We start from the raw sequence: 19,347 nt of genomic DNA, 5'->3' as shown, positions 1-19,347 counted from the left end.
GACACCAACATTGATACTCACACAAGAACCAAACAATTGTTCTTCTGACTGGAAGCAAGGTCAAACTCTGATCATTGTAGCTCAGCAAACAGAGAAAGAGAGCAAGAAAATCCTGTTGATACATAACCTTCACCATCTAAGAGTCAGATGATTCAGCTACAAGAAAGCAAACAAAATTACTTTGAAGCAAACATGTAGTTCTTTCTTCATAAAAATATGTAGCTCTTCAGCAGATGATTCAAATGTGAAAGTTTGTGGTCTTTGCTCTGGCAGCTGGGCGGGCTGGATTCTGATCCACTATGCAAATGACTCAAGTGTTTTTCATTTTCTAGGGTGCCAGTTGCACTCCTAAATCCTCTCTTGCAGAGGGGACCACTGCTGCTGCTGTGCCTCAGAAGAAAAGAGCAACTGGTTAGGAAATATTTTTTCCCCTGAAGGTGCCTACCACCCAGTTTTAATGCATGCCAGAAAGAAGTTATAAAGACACGTTCTCCTCGTGTAACATTTCTGAAATAGACAAAATATCTAACCTCCTAACTGTCCTGAAAGGGAGGAAGGCAGCCACATTCTCCCATTGAACACTGCAAATTTGTGCTCTGCAGAGCATCCCTTCAAGACTGATGCTTACACCCTTCAGATTATAAGAAAGGCGTACAAAAGGTCCCACATACCTGGAATCTTTTCCTTTGCTGGATGAGACTCTACAAGGATAACAAACTTCACTCACAGGCCTTGGTGCTTACTACTTACTCTCTTCCCCATAACAAGAGACAAGTCATGTGTTGTCAGGAATTATTTGAAAAACATAAGAATCTTAAGGAGCAGCAGGCTGCAGCCTCCAAATGCAGCGATAGAGTGGAGCTACAGATAAGCTGATCTCTCGGGCCCTCCAGTGGAAACCAGGGAGCTGGGAACAGGTCTTTGAAGGGTCCTAAAGCACTGATGAGACTTTCTGAAAGCCTCTTAAGATAAAAGTCAGGGATCTAAGCCCCATTGTACTCTATGCAGCAAAATTTGTTTTGTTCAGGTGACTTCAAACAGCACAACCCCCACCTATTTCTAGTAGTAAATATAAAAACACCTGACCTCTACTACCCCTAACAGGCTACTTCTATGCTGCTCTACCTACGTAACCATGATGAGAGCTGTAGTATAAAGAAAACCTGCATAATTTTTTTATCCCATCTAGACATAGCTCTATGTGGCTGACTCCTGTATTATGTAGGACCTCCTGCCTGAGTCAAATGAATTCTGCATACCTTACTGCCTTGTCTTCTGCATTCACCTATTATACAGGTCTATTATATGGACCAAGCTAAACTTTTTTCCTCCTCTACACAGGTAAGTACATGTGGCAAGAACAAAACTGTGTGCATCACAGGCTACGAGGCTTTCCCAGTAAACCTAAAGAGTTAGTCAAGACTAAAGAAGTAGCAAGGAAAACACCAACTGGAGAGAAAACAAAACTAAGCCAAACCAAGAGTGTTTTACCAGTCTCCTGGTGAGACCTCTGGCTGGAAAGCTCCATTCCTCCAATGAATGTATACTGAGAAAAAGTAATGCAGCACAAGGGACAGTAGCTACAGCTTGGTGTGAGTGCCAGGTGGAGTAATGATTTCACTCAAATCCTCTCACTTTGAAGCAAAACTGCTAAGAGCAAACTAAGCCCAAAGATATGTTTCTGCAGAAAATAAGTGTAACTGTTCAGATCACAGTCACGATAGATGTGTATGGCCTTTTATTTCATGAGGCATACTGGAGTTAGTCTGATTCACATGAGTTTTTGATACCTTACATAGTAACACCTAAATCCCTCAGTGCCAGACACTTAGGTCAATTGTTGAGTCAGGTAAGCAGTAACAACTCATCCTTCACACTCTTAAAAATCATCCTGATTTTGAGTCTTCCAGGAAATTCGGTTATACAGATCTCTCATCCTGACAATTCTTCCATCTCTAGGCTATGAGGCAAGTCCCCCATAATGTTCCACTTTGGCTAGCAAAGAAGTGAACAGATGTGAAAAAAAATCACTGACTAGTGAAGAAACTCAGGGCAAGAAAATAACCAAGAATTATCTGGACTGTGTCCAGGCCTCTTTACAGCTTTATAAGGAAGAATGTGAAGAAGCCAAGGACATGTGTTTGGATCTGAGAGAACCATTTTCCTGAGCACACCATGAAAGAAGCACAGACTATGAAAGGCTACAAGGAAGATTTCCATCACTATAACTGAAAGAGAAAGGAGTCACCACACGTACTTGGAACACAGGTTGAGAATACATAGAATCACAGAATTACCTAGATTGGAAACAACCTTTAAGGCCATTGAAACCAAACATTAGCCTAACACTGATAAGTCCTTGACTAAACCACATCCCTAAGCACTACATCTACACAACTCTTAAAATACCTCCAAGGATGAGGACTCCATCACCTTCTTGGGAAAGCTGTTCCACAGCTCCCTGCTCACAGAAAACAGCTCAGGGTTTAGCCTCTGCTTCGATGCTGTAAAACAGCTTTGAAAAGCTGTAGAGAGAGGAGAGAAATATGGGATACATTCTGATACAGACTGTGAGGGGTTTATGGCATTCTAGCAAGCAGAGAGGCAAAAAAAAGAGAAATAGCTAAAGTAAAGGGTCATCTGAAGGTCTAAGTCTCCCAACAGCTGCTGTGTGAACTTCGAAGGCAAGGCAGTAGCAGACAGAAAGCAGAAATTAAAAAGGAATTTGCTAAGTTGAAGCTTCATGGTCAAGCACCGTTGCACAACAAAACAATTCAACTAGGTACAGAAGCCACATAGAGGGGTGTACTGCAAATTAAGATGATTGGACTTCGGGAGCTGATACACAGACTCAAGTCTGCTCCACAGCCTGGGGGCAAACTTCACTCACTGAAGCAATACTTCAGAGGAAGAAACTGCTCAGTGACTTGACACCGTCTCTGCATAAATGCTCCTAGTCATGGATGTGAATTAGCTGAGGTAACAGCTGTGACTATGCTGGAAAAAAAGTGAGATGACAGAGCAGTGGAATGACACTGACATCAAACAATAAACGCTGGTGAAGTCACAGAGAGGGTCATCAAACACTGGAATGGTCTGCCCTGGGGAGTGATGAAGTCATTGTCCCTAGAGGTGTTTAAGCCGCGTGTGGATCTGGTGCTTAGGGACATGGTTTAGCATTGACCTTCCAGTTCTGGGTTGAAGGTTGGACTGAATGATCTTTGAGGTCTCTTCCAGTCAGGTGTATTCCATGATTCTGTGATTCCAGCAGAAGGGTGATCTACAGCATAGAGGAGCTATCCAGGATTTGGAAAACCAGAGATGTCAAACCTTGCATCACTAAGCTTTTTCTTATGAGTGTCCCCTTCAACTTTTCTGTACCTCATCTGTAAAAGTGTGCTAGTACTGGACAGCAGTAGTGAGCACGGGTGACTGTGAGGCGCACTCAGACAGAGGAACTCCTCCACTTAGTGACAGCTCCAGGAGGAGGTAAGTAGGTTGAGCAGAATTAGTGAGTCAGAGTGAGAACAATTACAGGAATTGCACCCTACACTCCCTAAGACCATCAAAACGGGCAGGACATGCGAGACTGAGGATTCTTTATCCTCTCTCCATCTGACTGAATACAGTGACTCAAGGGACAGAGGCTAATGGTAACAAGTTCCCACCCAGTGCAGTGGGCATGTCTCCTCTGTCACCACTCCATCTTCCCAGGCACCCCTGCATAGCAGGTACAAGACTCCACAAGTGAAAACAAAAAATAGGGAGGACAATGATACTTAATGCCTTCTTTGCCTCAGTTTTTAAGAGCAAGATCAGTTGTTTTCTGGGTACTCAGCCCCACGAGCTGGAAGATCAGGATAAAAAGCAAAATGAAGCCCTGTCATAGGCCTTAAGGCACACACAAGTCTACGGCACTGGATCTTAAAGGTCTTGTCCAGCCTAAACAATTCTGTAGTTCTAAAATTGGGGTAAGAACAATTGCCTAGCTCATACAAATCTCTGGGAAAGAAACCATGGAGGAGAGAAGAGTCTTTGAAGCTGGGCTCACAGCTCAGTGAAGAATGAGTGATTCCCTATGCAACCGAAGCCTTTGCCTGCCAAAGAAACATAATTTTTAAGTGGCTGCACCCCACTATAGAAGCTTGCTTAAAAATGAAGACACATGCTCTATCCCTGGGGCAGCAAGTGTGTGAGAGATTCTCTGTTTCCTTTGGCATTACAGGATTAAAGTAATTTCCTTCTTTTCATTATTTCCTCACAATTTCAATTATCCACATCTAGATTTATTGCACACTTAGGAAGTACTGCTGAAGGGACCATAAGTTCTTATTTCATCCCTGTGAAACCTGAAATTCTCACTAAGCACAGCATGAAGGATTTCCAAGCACAAGGCCTTTGGCGTATAGAGAACTGGACAGACTTTAACATCTTAAGTGCTTTGACAGATTCTAAGACCTTACATGTTAGAAGTCCTCTAGACGTTAGGTAACATCATCCATCAGCAAATAGTGACGGAAAACAGAAAATCTAGGAAAAAAGCAAACCTACTTGAAACAGGGAAATGTATTTAAGCAATGCAAAGCACATGCTCACAGAACTCAGAACAAGTAAGTTACTGCCCATGCTATTCATTGGTTTCACATACAAGCTACCAGGGAACTTCTGTCTCCAGCAAAATTGGAAAATACAGAATCTGACTGAGCTTTGCCTCTGAGATTTCCTAAGATCAACTAATAGTGGCACTCGATTACTTGATTGCTCTCTGTAGTCATCTTTATTAGGTTACAAATCCATGCAAATTATTAACTTCTTCCACTACTTTCATCAAGAACCTCCATGAAGAGAAGTCTCTGGCAAGTTCCTCAGTTTAATATTTGTTTTTCAAGTGTGCCAGTTTACTAAGGAGACAGGAACAAAAGAAAATCCAAAATTCTGACACAAACCAGCAAACCTTAGGCCAGAAATTCTTTGGTACTTAAGAAGAAAAAAAACAATGGTAGAACCAATAATAGCTCTTCAACCCTTTACCTTTCTGAACCTGCTTTTCTTCTCAAGATCCATGCTTCTTAATGTTTCTTATGCTTGCACCAGGTTTCACAGAGCCTCTCTTCCAGTGAGACAAGAATACATCTTTTTCTCAACCATGTTATTAACAATCACAGCAAGTGGTTTTATTTTTTTTTCCTCCATGACCTTTCTCAAGTTCTGCCTGCTGTTTTATCTAAAAGCAAAAGCTGGCTGATGCTTATCACTTCTTTCTTTTACAAAGTATTCAAATGAAAAGTGATGCTACCTCTTATTTTATTAATGTATATTCGAGCTATCTCTAGTTGGGGAGGGAAAGGCAGTAAGCTAGGCTCTCCCTCTGGCAAAACTCTGCCAAGTATATATTCCTCCTACCTACCCAATTTTTTCATATCACATCCACCTCTACCTCACTTTTCTTTCTTCTTTTTTTCCTAAATATGTGACCTGTTACCAGAAAGCTCACAAAAGTAATTTTTTTGTGCTACCCCAGCATCAATTTGAAATTACAACCAAAACAACAAAGCAGCAAAACTATCAAAAGTCACCTGTCAGAACAGGAGAAGGTAACACTTGCAAAAGTGAGTACATGCTCTATCTTCTGCGGCATGCTGGCACTTTGCTGCAGTTATTCCTCCCCGACAATTAACAGATGACAGTTTAGTTTTAAAACACAGGTGTTTTAAAAGCAGAGGCCCATCTATGCTGCTCAACCACCTGATCTGTTTCAAGGTCACTGTCTTCAGTAACTGAGTAAGAATTACATCATCTGTCCTACTATAGGATGACAATTACATCATTGATCAATACCTGAGATTTGAGTGCTATCAACAAATCTGTGTTGGGGATGAATTACAACTGGGCAGGCACCGCAGAATTAATCTCCTGTTTGGTTCAACCCACATACCCATTAAGACTACATCATAAAAATATCAGCTCTGTTACTATTAGTTCTAATGCAGTGCAAATGGAGAGCTAAGCAAAGATGGGCTGGAGAAGGTGCCACAGCAGCAGGCCCTTTGCAAAGACAGCAAAGATGGGTCTTTGCTTTGAACAGCTTACAGCAGCCTAAAGTGACAAAATTAACGGAGGGTGAAGGAAAAGAGGTGTAAGCAGATGGCAGTAGACCACATGTTATTTCTGTAAGCTTTTGGTGGTGATGCAGTCTGATGCAGTCACATGTTCACCTTCAACAGCAATATTTTAAGCCATTTTAGTTTCCTCTGCACTGAAACAGACCTGGAGCAAGTAAGCAGCAAGCTACTTTGTCTCAGTGGACAGCCTTTGGGACTTCTGCTCCGCTGCAGCTGATTTGGTAGTGGAACATGAGGCTCTGCATTCAGTGAGAGATCAGCTGAATGGAAGGAGGGCAAGTGAATGCTCAAGCTAAAGAAGAGAAAGATGAGCCAGTTAAGAGTGAAGATAAGGCACAGGGAAGAGGGGAAGCTGGACCAAAGAGCTTTGGGTAGAGAAGATTTATATGCAGTTTAGGCCCAGAGTCTGTTTTCTGACTGCTTTTGCTATTGTGCCTCTTCCGGCTTGTCTTCAGGAAGGGGCAACTCCCTCACACACCACCCCCTTAAGGGAACACGTTAAAAGAGATGGAGCTTGCCCCGTCCACGTCTGCTCATCCAGGGCTCAAGCAGCCCTCAGGATTAGGGTAACCTGAGCAGAGCCCCAATAAAACATTTCAGCAACACCACCTACAGTAAGATTCAATAGATGGTGATAACTCACCCGTGGGGGGATATATAATATAGAGTAGTGCCTAGAAGCACTGACCTACTTGGCTTCTGTACAGGCATACAACGAATGACGGCTCCTGTCTCAAACACAAAGAGCAATACATGGAACAGGAGTCCCAGGGAGAGATAATACTAAGTCGACATTTTTACTCCTGGATACACTAAATTAGGCACCAATCCATACTTTGGGACCTACATAGCTGGCCTCCTTTACAGCATTGCTGTGTGCACCCAGAGGCCCATTATAGTGAAGTGAAGGGTTGCAGGCAAGTTGCCTGCACTTGAAATCAGGCCAGGACTAACCAGATTTGATAGCTCTGACCTTAACAGATTTGGTTGTGAAACACAGACAAGACTCTAGCACCAGCACAGAAATTATATGAGGTTTCTAAAGCATAAATTCAGTGTTGAATCTTACAAAGATGTACAATGCATCTGCATATCCCAAAGCACCTCTAAGGCAAGAACTGATCTGGCCATTTAAAATGTCACTCCATTATACAAAGGACAGGCAACTTTCTCTCCTACTACCAGATACACACAGCAGGTATTTACTGCTTTTCATTCCAATCTTCTCCCTGTAAACACACAGACACAGAGTGGTTGTCTTTGACACAAGAAGTCAGTAAAAGCATGGCACCAGAGAAACGACTACAGTGAACTCACCCCAGAGAAAAGGTTTTTACTCCAGGTTAAAGCAAGGTAGTTAATAACAACTGTGTTTTTCTGGTAGGGCCCACTCGTGTATACCTCTGACCTTGAGGGAAGAAAACTTATGCTTCCTTTGGAGAAAATAGGAAGGCAAAGTTTGCCTTTGTGGGGCTCATTACAGGGTAAGGGCATTAGTTCCTTTTTCTTGTAATAAATCCTTGGTGTACTCGCAGTTAACAAAAAATTGCTTTCAAAGTTTTGTTTCAAGTACTCAAAAATTCAAAGTATTCAATGGCTTAGATCACACTTGCAGCAGATTTAATAAGGCAAGTAATGCTGGCCTAGAGAAGGCACTTCTTACCCTTGCAGATACACAGAGAGGCTAACTCTGCCTTTCCCTGTGCCAGGTTTATGCTGAAGTAACTCTGCTGACTGATGAAATTAAGATGGAATGAGACTGCAATAATCTAATACTGAATTGGGACATAAAAGAATAAACTCCGCTTTGTCAAAAATGTAGTTGACTCAAGAGATTTCTTTCCTCGTTCCCTATGCAGAAAAGCTCTTCTATTTTTTCACATAAGAAATTCTGAAAAAGCAAGGCCTGTAGGATTCCTGGCTCTGGGGGTTTGGGATTTTTTTTTGGACTATAATGCTATGCACTCCCTGAGGAAGCTCATCACAAAGTTAAGTGCAAATTCCTCACAGGTTAACAGGAAATTAAAATACAATAGGAAAATAACCCATCCATACAGCTTACCATGTAGCTTATCAAGCAGATACATATGAAGTTAGATAAAAAGTTAAATGCTGCTTCAGTTTCATGACTGCTAGCTCTTTATCTGTCTCAGAACCCAACTGTGCTCTGTGGAGGAGGAAACATGTCAGTGCAGCAAATTTCACCTGCGATGAAAAGTAATTTATTGTGCCTAACTGTGAAAAGTAAATTGATATCATCATCTAGGAGTTTGTATCTCACAAGGGTTGTTTCTGTAATTTGCCTTTCTTTTAGAAAGGACTAAGATTAGAATAACAATGCAAAACCTTGCAACTAACATTAAACTGGGTTTCACAAGAAATTGCTAGATGAGAAAGGTTGGAAGGAGATGTACATATGGCATAATGATGAAGTACAATATGGTTATGAAAAATAAAGCTATTTCTGAATTCTAGGGAGATATGTTAGTCTTAGACATCACAAAAATACCAAGAAAAATAACCTTTTGCTCTCAAAATGTGTTTCTAGTAAGTCAGTTTGCTCATTTAAGAAAAAAAGAGGGAAAGAGGGAAATAAATGGACATTAATTCTGTGTTATCTGAAAAACAATCTGCACAAGCACAAGTGAGATGGATGAAAAGGGATGAAGGGGAAAACTAAACAATCAAATAAAAAATTAAACCTTTCTCCTGAAGCATCTCACTGTTGAGTTCCTTTAAAACACACTTAAAAACATCATCACTTTTCCTAGCAGCAAGGATGAGAGTATTTGTATTTTGCTGCTAGCTAAGGTTAAGAAAACTCAAAAGGATGTGGTGAGACAAGGGTTTGGGACAGGAATTGAGTATATCTCTGAATGTTCCCATTAATTTACAACTCCCTTGGCTGCGAAAGACAGATTGAAGATGAGAACTCTCCAACAACTGGTTTATGTCTGCTGTGGCGAATCTCTTAACTCCACAGCCACTCTGTTTCCAAAGGGGTAAGATATAAAAGCTCTTTACTAGCGCATCAACATGAATAAATTCCAGCCTTTTACACTGGTGAAGTATTACATACAATAAGGAGCCTCCTGCTCCTCAAATCCACCGCCAGCACTTTCTGATACACCTGCTCTCGAACCTTTCTTTCTCTTTCCTATCTGACATTTTCAGCTATCTCAATTACTACTGATGCTCTAGCTCCCACTCCCTCACATATATGTGGAGCCAACGACAGATTGAAGCAATGCCTTTTCCTATACTCATTTTAGAAGGCAAGATGTGAATAATATCACCAAAGGCACAGATCAAACTTATAAAAGCTAACTAGGATCAATTTTCAGGACAAATAGCTTCTCTTCCACCTAAGCACTGATCTCGCAAGCACCTATTACACAATTTCAAAAAGGAGGAATCTTCATCAGCATAAAGCTAGGAGATATTCAGGCTGCACTGCTCAGAATGAAGTATGAAAAATGACACCCAGATGACTCTGCAAGAAGCCTTCCAATGTGTGAACAAAGGGTATTTAAACTCCATAACATAAGAAAAAGAGGGAAATGGACACAGTGATTAAGCATAACGCCTCTACAAATAAGACAACAAGTTGGCAGCAACAATGCAGCTACAGAGAACCTGGCACTTCCTGGATCTTGGTCTTCCTTTTACCACTGATGTATTTGAAGAAGCTCTTCTTGTTCACTTTTACTTCAACAGGTTTAACTCTGTGAAGACCTTGGCCTTCCTTGTTGCATCCCTACATACCCTGATAATGTTCCTATAATCCTCTCAAGTGAGCAGTCCCTTTTTCCCCATGCTGTGAAATTCTTTCTTCCACGTGACATTTTTCAGCAGCTCCTTGCTCATCCATGCAGATCTCCTGCCTCCTCTACTCGATTTTTTTATTCAAAGGAATGTCCCTATCTTGAGCTTGGAGGAAGTGATGTTTGAATGTTAACCATCTCTCTTGGTGCCCCCCTACAGTCTAGAGCCTTAATCCATGACATTCCTCCAAGTAGGTCCTTGAAGAGGACAAATTTAGCACTCTGGAAGTCCAGCGTTGCAATCCTACTTATTGCCCTGCTTCCTCTTCATATAATACTAACTCTACCATATTGTGATCAGTGCTGCCAAAGCTACCCCAAATCTTCATGCCCTCAATCAAACTTTGTTTGTTCACAAATAAAAGCAGCACACATCTTACTGGCTCTTTCACTACCTGCATTAGAAATTTATTGTCAGTGCACACCAGGAGCCTTCTGGACTGTAGGGTCTCTGCAACAAGTATCAGGGTGACTGAAGTCACCTGTGAGCAACAGAGCATATGATCTTGAGGCTACTTCCAGCTGTCTGTAGAATCACAGAATCAACCAGGTTGGAAGAGACCTCCAAGATCATCCAGTCCAACCTATCACCCAGCCCTATCTTCCTGGTTTGGTTGTCTGTAGTAGACATCCACAAGTTTCACCCATATTTGCATGCCCCTTTATTCTTACCCATAAGCTTTCAACACATTCTTCCTTCCCTGTGGGTAGAACTCAATGCATGTCAGTTGCTCCCACGCACAAAGAACAACTCCACCACCCTACCTGGTTGGTCTGCCTTTTCTAAAAAGTACATAGCCATACCTGACACCATTCCAGTCATGTGAGCTATCCCACCATGCCTCAGCAGCTGCAATGACAATGGCCCTAACACAGTGTACAGATCTCCAAGTCTTCCTGCTTATTCCCCAGGCTGTGTGCACTGCTGTGTAAGTGTTTCAGAGAGGGATAAGGAGTGGTAGGACTTCTGGTTCTCAAAAATTCCTGCATGCTGCCACACAAGTGCTGCGCTACTACACCCACAGGCCTTACTATCAAGCCCAGTTACCTCCTCCTCCCCCTTCAAATCTAGTTTAAAGCCATACCAACCAGCCCTGCAATCTCCTGTTCTCCTTCCCCTTTTCAGGAGGGTGCCTCCCACATGATGCTAGCAAGCCTGGTGCTGTACAGTCCACCCCATTGTCAGAAATGCCAAGTGAGTGGTGTGACAGCTTCACTGCTGGCCAATACAGCAAGCACATTGCATTCTTTCAGTGACAGCAACTTAGAGCATGAAAATTTCTAATTTTCATCCTTTACTCCCCTCCACCTTCAAAATGAGCACCTTCCACTTGTTGGTACAGCAAAAGCAGCTTTTCAAGGGAAGGGCGCTGGAGAAAGCAGAACTGCACACTGGCAGCTGTGAGCAAGAAAGAATTTGCCTTGCAAAATGGCCAGGCTCTCAGAGTCCCAAGTGTGATGGGGACACACAGGTTCAGCTTGTGCTCAGCAGCACAGTAAGGTGTAGTGTGCAGGCTCTTCAAATAAATACCAATTTAAAAACCAAACATGGCCAAATAACACTGTGAAAGCCTTTGGTGCAATGGCAAGGGGACTGAAAAGGCCTTTATAAAAAGAGAAAGTAGAAGAAAAGGTACTCAGCAGGGAAATGAAGGTGAGCAAAGCAGGACTGTCCTTCAAAAAAGACTGATGCTGACTGCTGCTGGGCAGAAGAGCTGTACCCTCATCATACACTCGAGATGTCCAGTCTGAGGATTCAGTCTGCTCTTGCTGACAGCTCTCTTGCTACCAGCAGCAGACTGCAGAAGAGCTATTGCTTGTGCTTTCTAGCAGCAAAGGCAGGATCAGGCACATATGCAAATTGGTATTGATGCTACATACTCTCAGTTTTACTCTCAAACAGCAGACACTGGTGGTAGTCAGTAAAGGCTCGTTAAGTATATTCAAATGAAGGCAGAGCACATTTCTACATGCAATTAATCATGATTTATTTGAAGGCACTCTGTTAGCACTCCCTTTTTCTGCTTCCTGAAACTCCAATTAATGAGGGCCAAGCCTCAATCTGAAACTGTTTATCTGATGTGTTGAACAAAAACGATGGGGAAAAAAGGGTTATTATCTAAACCAACAAAGTGCTCTGGCAGAAAAGTCCCTCATTGCATCTCTGAGCGGAACAAGTACCTTAAAAAAGAGGCTGGCTAAACTAGATTAAATAACTACCACAACTTAAGAATTTGGAAGCAAAGAAGTTGTTATTTAATAAGAAGCTAAGTGGTGTTCCTGTCATCACTGCTGTTAGCCTTCTATGCTCAACTGTTCTCTGTTTAATGTTTGCATGCATTATGGTCTCAGAAAACAAACTAGGTAACAACATCTCTGAAGCAAAAGAGTGAGGAAATAAGCATGTCTTGTTTGTGATATGTATCAGCTGTATATCTTTTTGAATCTATAGTTCGCCTGTTTAAGAACATTTCCAACCATTTTTATGCATTTAGGAAAGGGAAAATCTGATTATCCCTAACATTCTAAGTGCCTAGGTATAAGAAAACCCAGGTTATTTCTTAAACCATTTTTGTCTTATTTCACCAGACATAGTTTTGGTCACTGGTTTCACCTGACACAGCTCATCTGCTGAAGCACTTCATCTGTCTTCTTTGAAGAACTTCATCCCTACTAAGGTTAGACCCTCTGCACCAAATCCTGGTAAACAGACTAAACCCACGGACTGTCCTTTGTACTACAACATCAACGCAGAACGAAAGCAACTAAATATACTGGTCTATCAGGTCACAGGTATCCTCTAAACTGAGGCGGCAGTTGCTTTTAGTGGTGTAAGCTTCCACGGTAAGACTTCTAAATAGGGCATTTTGACACTGTATAGAGATCTGTAGAGTTTTAAAATACTTTCCAAATACCTTTTCCCTATGTCAGTCAAAGAAACTAGCTGGCTATAAATAAGTTGTGCTGGAGAAACGTATTCTTTTCATAATATACTAAGGGCTTTGATACGATGCCGGCTGCCACTTCAGACCTTACACCAGGTTTGTTAAAATCTGTCCAAATATCACACACAAAAGATGAAGAAGCTGTGCTACAAATAGAGCAACTGCAGAGGCTATGGCCCTGCCCACATTCGTGCTCATGTATTTTTACACAAAGCCTAGCACTGTGTGATGTGGGTGCCAGCTATAGCTTGTACCATACAGCCAACAAACCAGATTCCAAAAACAGGTAACGAGGAACACTCTAAGGCAGTTTCTGTGTACTATGAAGAATAGACTTTGTTAGGATTTTTAAGAGTCACCATTGAAACACGTTTGACAGACACCAAAAGTTTCACTACAATACCAGCCAGAAGAGATTTCGAGCCCATCATTTCCCAGACAAAAGATTTTTTCAATAAGGTTCTGCTTCAGCTCTTACCCCCACTGCAGGCAGTATCATAAAATATAACAATGTCATGACAGGTCTGTAAAGCAAGTTGGACCTGACTATAAACAAGGCTGTTTTACAGTCCCAGACAAGCACTCTGCTAGCTCTGATAGAGCACACCATCCCACCACACAACCTCAGCACAGCAAATCCAGTAGTACAGAAAAGCTTTCTGGGCTTGCAAGCAGTTGGGAAAGGCTTTATTAAGTAATTTTCCAGCAACATTTTGCAGCACCAAGTTTGACTTACTTCTTTCCTCCCTCCAGGCTTTCTAAACTAGAGGAGCACCGCCTGGCTGGTCTCATGCCAGAACAAACCATGGTCTCTGTCACTTTTAGATACTGACAGGAGAAGAGAGAAAACAAAACAAGAAATGCTACACAATCTTGTGAAAGAAAAACACTGGAATTGTTTATAACTTAAAGCCTTGACTTTCTGCTTCATTGAACAATAGCCAGACTTCATCTCAGAACACAAATTTACAGCCTGAGCTGCACATCCCTACTGAACTGGCTGTAGACTTTTCAATCATTCACTTTCACTGGGGTTTGAATGAATCAACACATTTGCTATCCTGCAAACATTTTAACCTTCTATTTCCCTTTATTCCAACTATATGACAGGGTGCAGTAATGATGAGGACCATTTTGCTTGGCAGAGATACAGAAGACCAGAAGTCAATATTCATGTTGCTCCATGTGTATGCAGAGGAAACATCTCAACAGCAACAAGATCTACCCCTCTCAGCTCCCCTGGGGTTGAAGGTGCCATCCTTGCAACAGTGAGTGCCCCACTCCGCTCTCAGTGCGGACACTGGGCTCTTCTGTGTGTGGCCCCCAGGGCTGCAGTGCCGACTGGCACCTGACAAAACACAGAAACACATCAAAATGAGAGTTTGAGAGGAACACACGATGCTCACAAGGCAGCTGGTCTGAGGCTGGCTCCGAGCAATCTAAGGATCAGAGTGCGGGGTCATACTAGGCAAATCCATCTCAGCAGCAAGTACATCAGATGCAAAACTTTCTGTTACAAAGCGTGCAGCAGGTCCCCAGACAAGCAGCAAATTTTTATGTGCTTGTTCACCGATCAATCCTAAAGCACCACACTGTAGTGCTACTTGCTGGTCTCCCAAGCTGCAATACAAAATGGAGGGTGGTGAAGAGAAGGGAACATATGGCACTTCCACAGCAGATTTTACTCCTCTGGTTTAGAAGCCAAAGAAACAAGCTGGCAATTCATCTCCTCACCCCAACCTGCACCCAGAGTGTTCACCAAGGAAACTTGCCTTCACTTTTCTGCTATGCCATTGAGATCACACATGTGGCACAGGCTGACACCTTCCTCACTACAGTCCAGCAAGCAACATCAGCTTTCAGGCCAAGCCAAAGTAATGACCCCTCCACTGAGTCATACAACATATCCCCATTTATTATCTAAGATAGCTGCATTAATAGCATTACATCTGGAGTTCAGTTAACTCACCCTCTGGACTGGCTTCTAACAACATTTAAGCTGCTGGCTTTTCCATCAAAGGTTTGAAAGATTTGGTCATTTGCTTTTTTCTTTTTCCTTCTTCTTTAAATTTTTTAAATAACCACACAAGAAATATCACTTTACAGAATTTATGGTAGGCCAAATGACAAGTATGAACTTGGTTTGTAAGATTCCTGACAAGTCTGACCTCTTAAAAAAACTAAATTTAAAGAAAAAAATATGACAAACACAGACTAAAAACATTCCTAGCCAAAGAGGTATCTTTCCTCTCTCTGGAGATCAGGCTAACCACACTTTAACACATAGTGAAGTTTTTTTTGAGGGGTTGAGGGCGTGTGTTTGTTTCTTGGTTGGTTGATTTGGTTTGGTTTTGTTTTAAATTGGAAAGATGTCAGACAAAACACCTTGGTATTTTCCCCCTCCTCCTCCAATTTCCAGGGATTTCTTTTTCCTTTCTTTTTTTTTCCCCTTCTGATTTTCACTGATTATTAAAGGCTGTGGCTGATAAATACTATCAGTTTCAGTTAGCAGCTTAGTCCTAATCAGGTCATATCACAGTTCACTGCCTGAGGTCCCGCTCAGCAAGTAACACTGGCCCAGCAGAGCCATCCTCCGTCCCTTGGTTGCCATAGATACTCCACAGTGACCTCCTGACACATTTACTTGGCTGGCAAACAGAAACTGTCATCACATCAAGTGCTGGTCCCTCTCCTTCCCTTTGTTATTAATACCACTCTTTTTCCTAGTGGCACTGAGGATATTGCTGCATTCATATTCACTCCCTGAAACCACCGTATAAGCCTCACAGCAACACACGAACTGCTTCAAGTGTGCCCCCTGTAACTATGATTGAGCAACCAAAACCGCTCATCCTAACCTCTAAATACACCCCAAGCCCTCTCCTAAGACACTCTGCCAGCGGAAGGCTCCAGACTAAAAATGGATTTCTAAGATCAAACCCCAATCTCAAAGAGTTTTATTTGTTTGGGTATTTATTTACGAAGTGCCTCAAATTTCTGTTTCAAATTATTCCTCCCAACTGGCAAGCTTTCTTTTTACACTGCCTTTCTTTCCTTCTAACGCATTTTAGTATCTTTGAGGCATAGGAGGTTCCATGTGACCTTGAGGAAGAACTTTTTCACTGTGAGGGTGACAGAGCACTGGAACCATCTGCCCAGGGAGGTTGTGGAGTCTCCCTCTCCGGAGATATTCAAGAATCACCTGGATGCATTCCAGTGTGATCTGCTCTAGGTGATCCTGCTTTGGCAGGGGGTCTGGACCAGATGATCTTTCGAGGTTCCTTCCAGCCTCTGACAGTCTGTGATTCTATGATTTTTACTATAATCTGAAGAATTAAAGAGGTCCCTAACACCTCTACTTGATTTTCAGAGCTGGAGAACATTTGGATACTAAAATGAAAATGAAAGAAAGCAAAAACTCCAAACCCAATAACAACAACAACAAAAAAAATTAACCATCACCATGCTTGTAACAAGAAATCAAGGGTTTACTTTTACTAAGAATATTCAAATTGCACAGAATAAGTGGATCAATTTTCTATTGTAGAAAAATAGCTGTATTTAGAAAGGCATAATACCTTACTTTTTCTTCAGCAGAATTAAGAGAACCAGACGGGGAAGTATGTATGAAGTCGTCAGATCTATTACACTGATGCAGAAACATCACAGAGGAAGAAATCCTACACATATTGAGAGCAGCCTGTGTGGATCACATGGTAACAAACGAGATCATTGCGCGCAGCCTCAAAGCAAATGGTCTTTTGACTTTCAACACTTTCTGTGCACTGTGGAATGTCAAGTTATTATCATTTTTTCTATGAAAAAAACCGTCCTGAAGCACTACTCCTTCCGATTTGGCACAATAATTACACAACGTGAAACCTCTACTCACAATAAAGAATCATTCGACAACCTCAGCGATCACAGGATTTGAAAACCCTGGCATTACAAAACATTGGTTTACTATTTAAGTGCAAGTGAAAAATGAAAAGCACAGCTCTGAATTCCAGCCTGAAAAAAGCAACACACCCACCAGAGCATCACTGATGCACACAGCAACACACCGCCGCAGCAAAGCTGAAACCTTATCATGGCTTTAACATTCTCCAGCAAAGAAAGCTTCCCAGGAAAGCTGTGACAGTGGCTCCACAGAATCCTCCCACAATGGAACAAGTTTCACTTGTGCAAATCAGGGGCGTTGAAGAGTATGCTTATGACCATTTTTCAGTATTAAATACACTCCAGGTCTTCAAATTGCAGAACACAGAACAATGCAGTGCCAGGAGCCCAAGTATGGGGCCTGGGAGACAGACTCAGCTCCCTGCCGTGCCTCTAAAGAACTGACCCTTTGGCCCAAGCATGAGCCTTCCTCCAGGCTTGATTTGGAGCCATAATATCCCCAAGCACCTTGGGGAAGTCCAAGATGCTCAGATATAGGATCAGAGTATGCTAGGGGTTGGAAGGGATATCCAGAAATTGAGTCCAAACCCCTGCCAGTGCAAGACCATAGAATCTAGTGCAGGTCACAAAGGAATACATCCAGATGAGTGCTGAAAGTCTCCAGAGAAGATTTCACAACCTCTCTAGGAAGCCTGTTCCAGTGCTCCATGAATCTCACAGTAAAGAAGTTCTTCCTCATGTTGAGGTGGATCTTCCTGCGCTGTAGTTTACATCCATTGCCCCTTTTCCTATCACAGGGCACAACTGCAAAGAGTCTGTCCCCTCCCTATTGACACCCAGCCCTCAGATATTGACAAACATTGATTAGATCTCCTCCAAGCCTTCTCTATCTATTGACACGCAATACACAGATTCCCTAGATTGTCCATGGAAAGCAAATTCTGCATTGCTGTACTCTGCTCTTCAACAAACAGGTAACCAAAACTGGATGGAAGAAGGAGGAGAGTAATAATATCATAGAATCATTGCATTGTTTTGCTTGGAAAAAACTTTTAAGAACAGGCCCAACTGTTAACCTAGCAGGGCCATGGCCATTAAACTGCACCCCAGAGTGCCACATTCACACGGTTTTTTAACCACCTCTGGGGATGGTGACTCCACCTCTCTGGGCAACCTGTTTCAATGCTTGGTCACTCTCAGTAACATAACACACTGAAATCCTGACAACATCTCCTCTGACAAAAAAAAAGCCAAATTAAAAAAACACTGGTTTAGATACAACCCAAAAGCCATAACAGCTCTTTCTTACCATTACGGCTATAGTTATGGTAACATTTTCAGTACCATCATGCATCCAAAACACAATCAATCATTATAAATAAGTTGTCTTAAAATAGTTTCGATTTGAAAGCTGATGTTCTGTTTTCTTAGGCTGCAAACAAACGTGATCAGCACTGACATGAAAAGCATTCCAACTGTGCAAACACAACTTGATTCTGTAAACACTAACAGGAGAGCGCCTACCAGCGCAGTCAAGACTTGGTCTAGCTGATTACAAACTATTTCAAGATCTGTCTCTATACATTGTGTTAAAAATAATTGAATGAACTGAAAAACATGATGCCAAATGAAGAATCATATGGAACATGGCCACTGTGTTTTAAAGATGTTCATGGCATGGAAGATCATGAGCAGATTTTCTAATAGTACTTTCTCTTCCTCCCCCCTGCAAATTTCAGTATGAGAATGTCCTACAGTGACGCATCCCTCAAAGGATTTCCCTCCTGCTTGCCCACAAACTGTGCAGCCCCCACAAAACTGAACGGATTGCACATGTTAGCCCAACTAATTAATTCAAGCTTACAAATAGCAACCCAATCACTGAAGGATATGTACCTACACAGTGTTTACCCACACACATTTCACTTGTGTATTTTACTTTAGACAGCCTAATATAGTAATCAGTGTGAAAAGGGCAAGAAGACTAAGTTAATTAGATTATTTATACCTGGTTCAAATCTTTTTAGTTGCCTCAAAAGTGTACAGCAGCCTTTATGTGTATGAAGATCAAGACCTGGAATTTTGTATGTTTTATATCACTGGTGGGAAAAGCCTTGACTTCAGTGGTTACACTCCCCAAGAAGGAATATATATGTCTTTATTTATAGATAAAGTTGCAGTCCCAAAGGTCACAAGTTTCATTCTAAAAGACATTGAATATGCACTGAAACCTTTAAGCCCTGAGTAACTCTCATAGGAATACTACTTGATCAGGCCTTAAACATGGAAACAACCTGAGTATTAATCCAAATGTGATTCTGCCCCATGGCCTCCCTCTTTTTGTTTCTTCTTCCTTTTTCTTTGCAGTCACTGAATTGAGATTTACAGCAAGAAAATGGTCATGAAACTCAGTTGTCATTAACTGGTAGTAACATTACAATTACAGTCAGGAAAAATAAAAGAAACTGCCTTAAACTCAATATATATTTATCTACATATATGTGATCAGAAGCCACTTCTTTGACACTAGATATGCCACACACTTTGCACAAATGG

General features: G+C 41.9%; 1 protein-coding gene across 11 annotated transcripts in view; it reads right to left on the bottom strand.

Annotated features, from left to right (window-relative positions):
- Positions 1 to 19,347, bottom strand: part of ATXN1 (ataxin 1) — a 234,074-nt gene that overhangs the window by 118,086 nt on the left and 96,641 nt on the right. Inside the window, exon 1 of one of the 11 annotated variants that reach the window (XM_064160986.1) lies at positions 22 to 179. The exons of the other annotated variants lie outside the window; for them this stretch is intronic. The gene's annotated coding sequence lies outside the window, so the exon portion shown is untranslated. Of the gene's footprint in view, positions 1 to 21; positions 180 to 19,347 lie in introns of those variants that run through there. 11 annotated transcript variants of the gene reach the window in all.

This window comes from Pogoniulus pusillus, chromosome 21, assembly GCF_015220805.1.
Source record: "Pogoniulus pusillus isolate bPogPus1 chromosome 21, bPogPus1.pri, whole genome shotgun sequence".
In the NCBI taxonomy this organism is placed as follows: domain Eukaryota; kingdom Metazoa; phylum Chordata; class Aves; order Piciformes; family Lybiidae; genus Pogoniulus; species Pogoniulus pusillus.
This window is presented reverse-complemented; position numbering and strand designations above follow the sequence as displayed.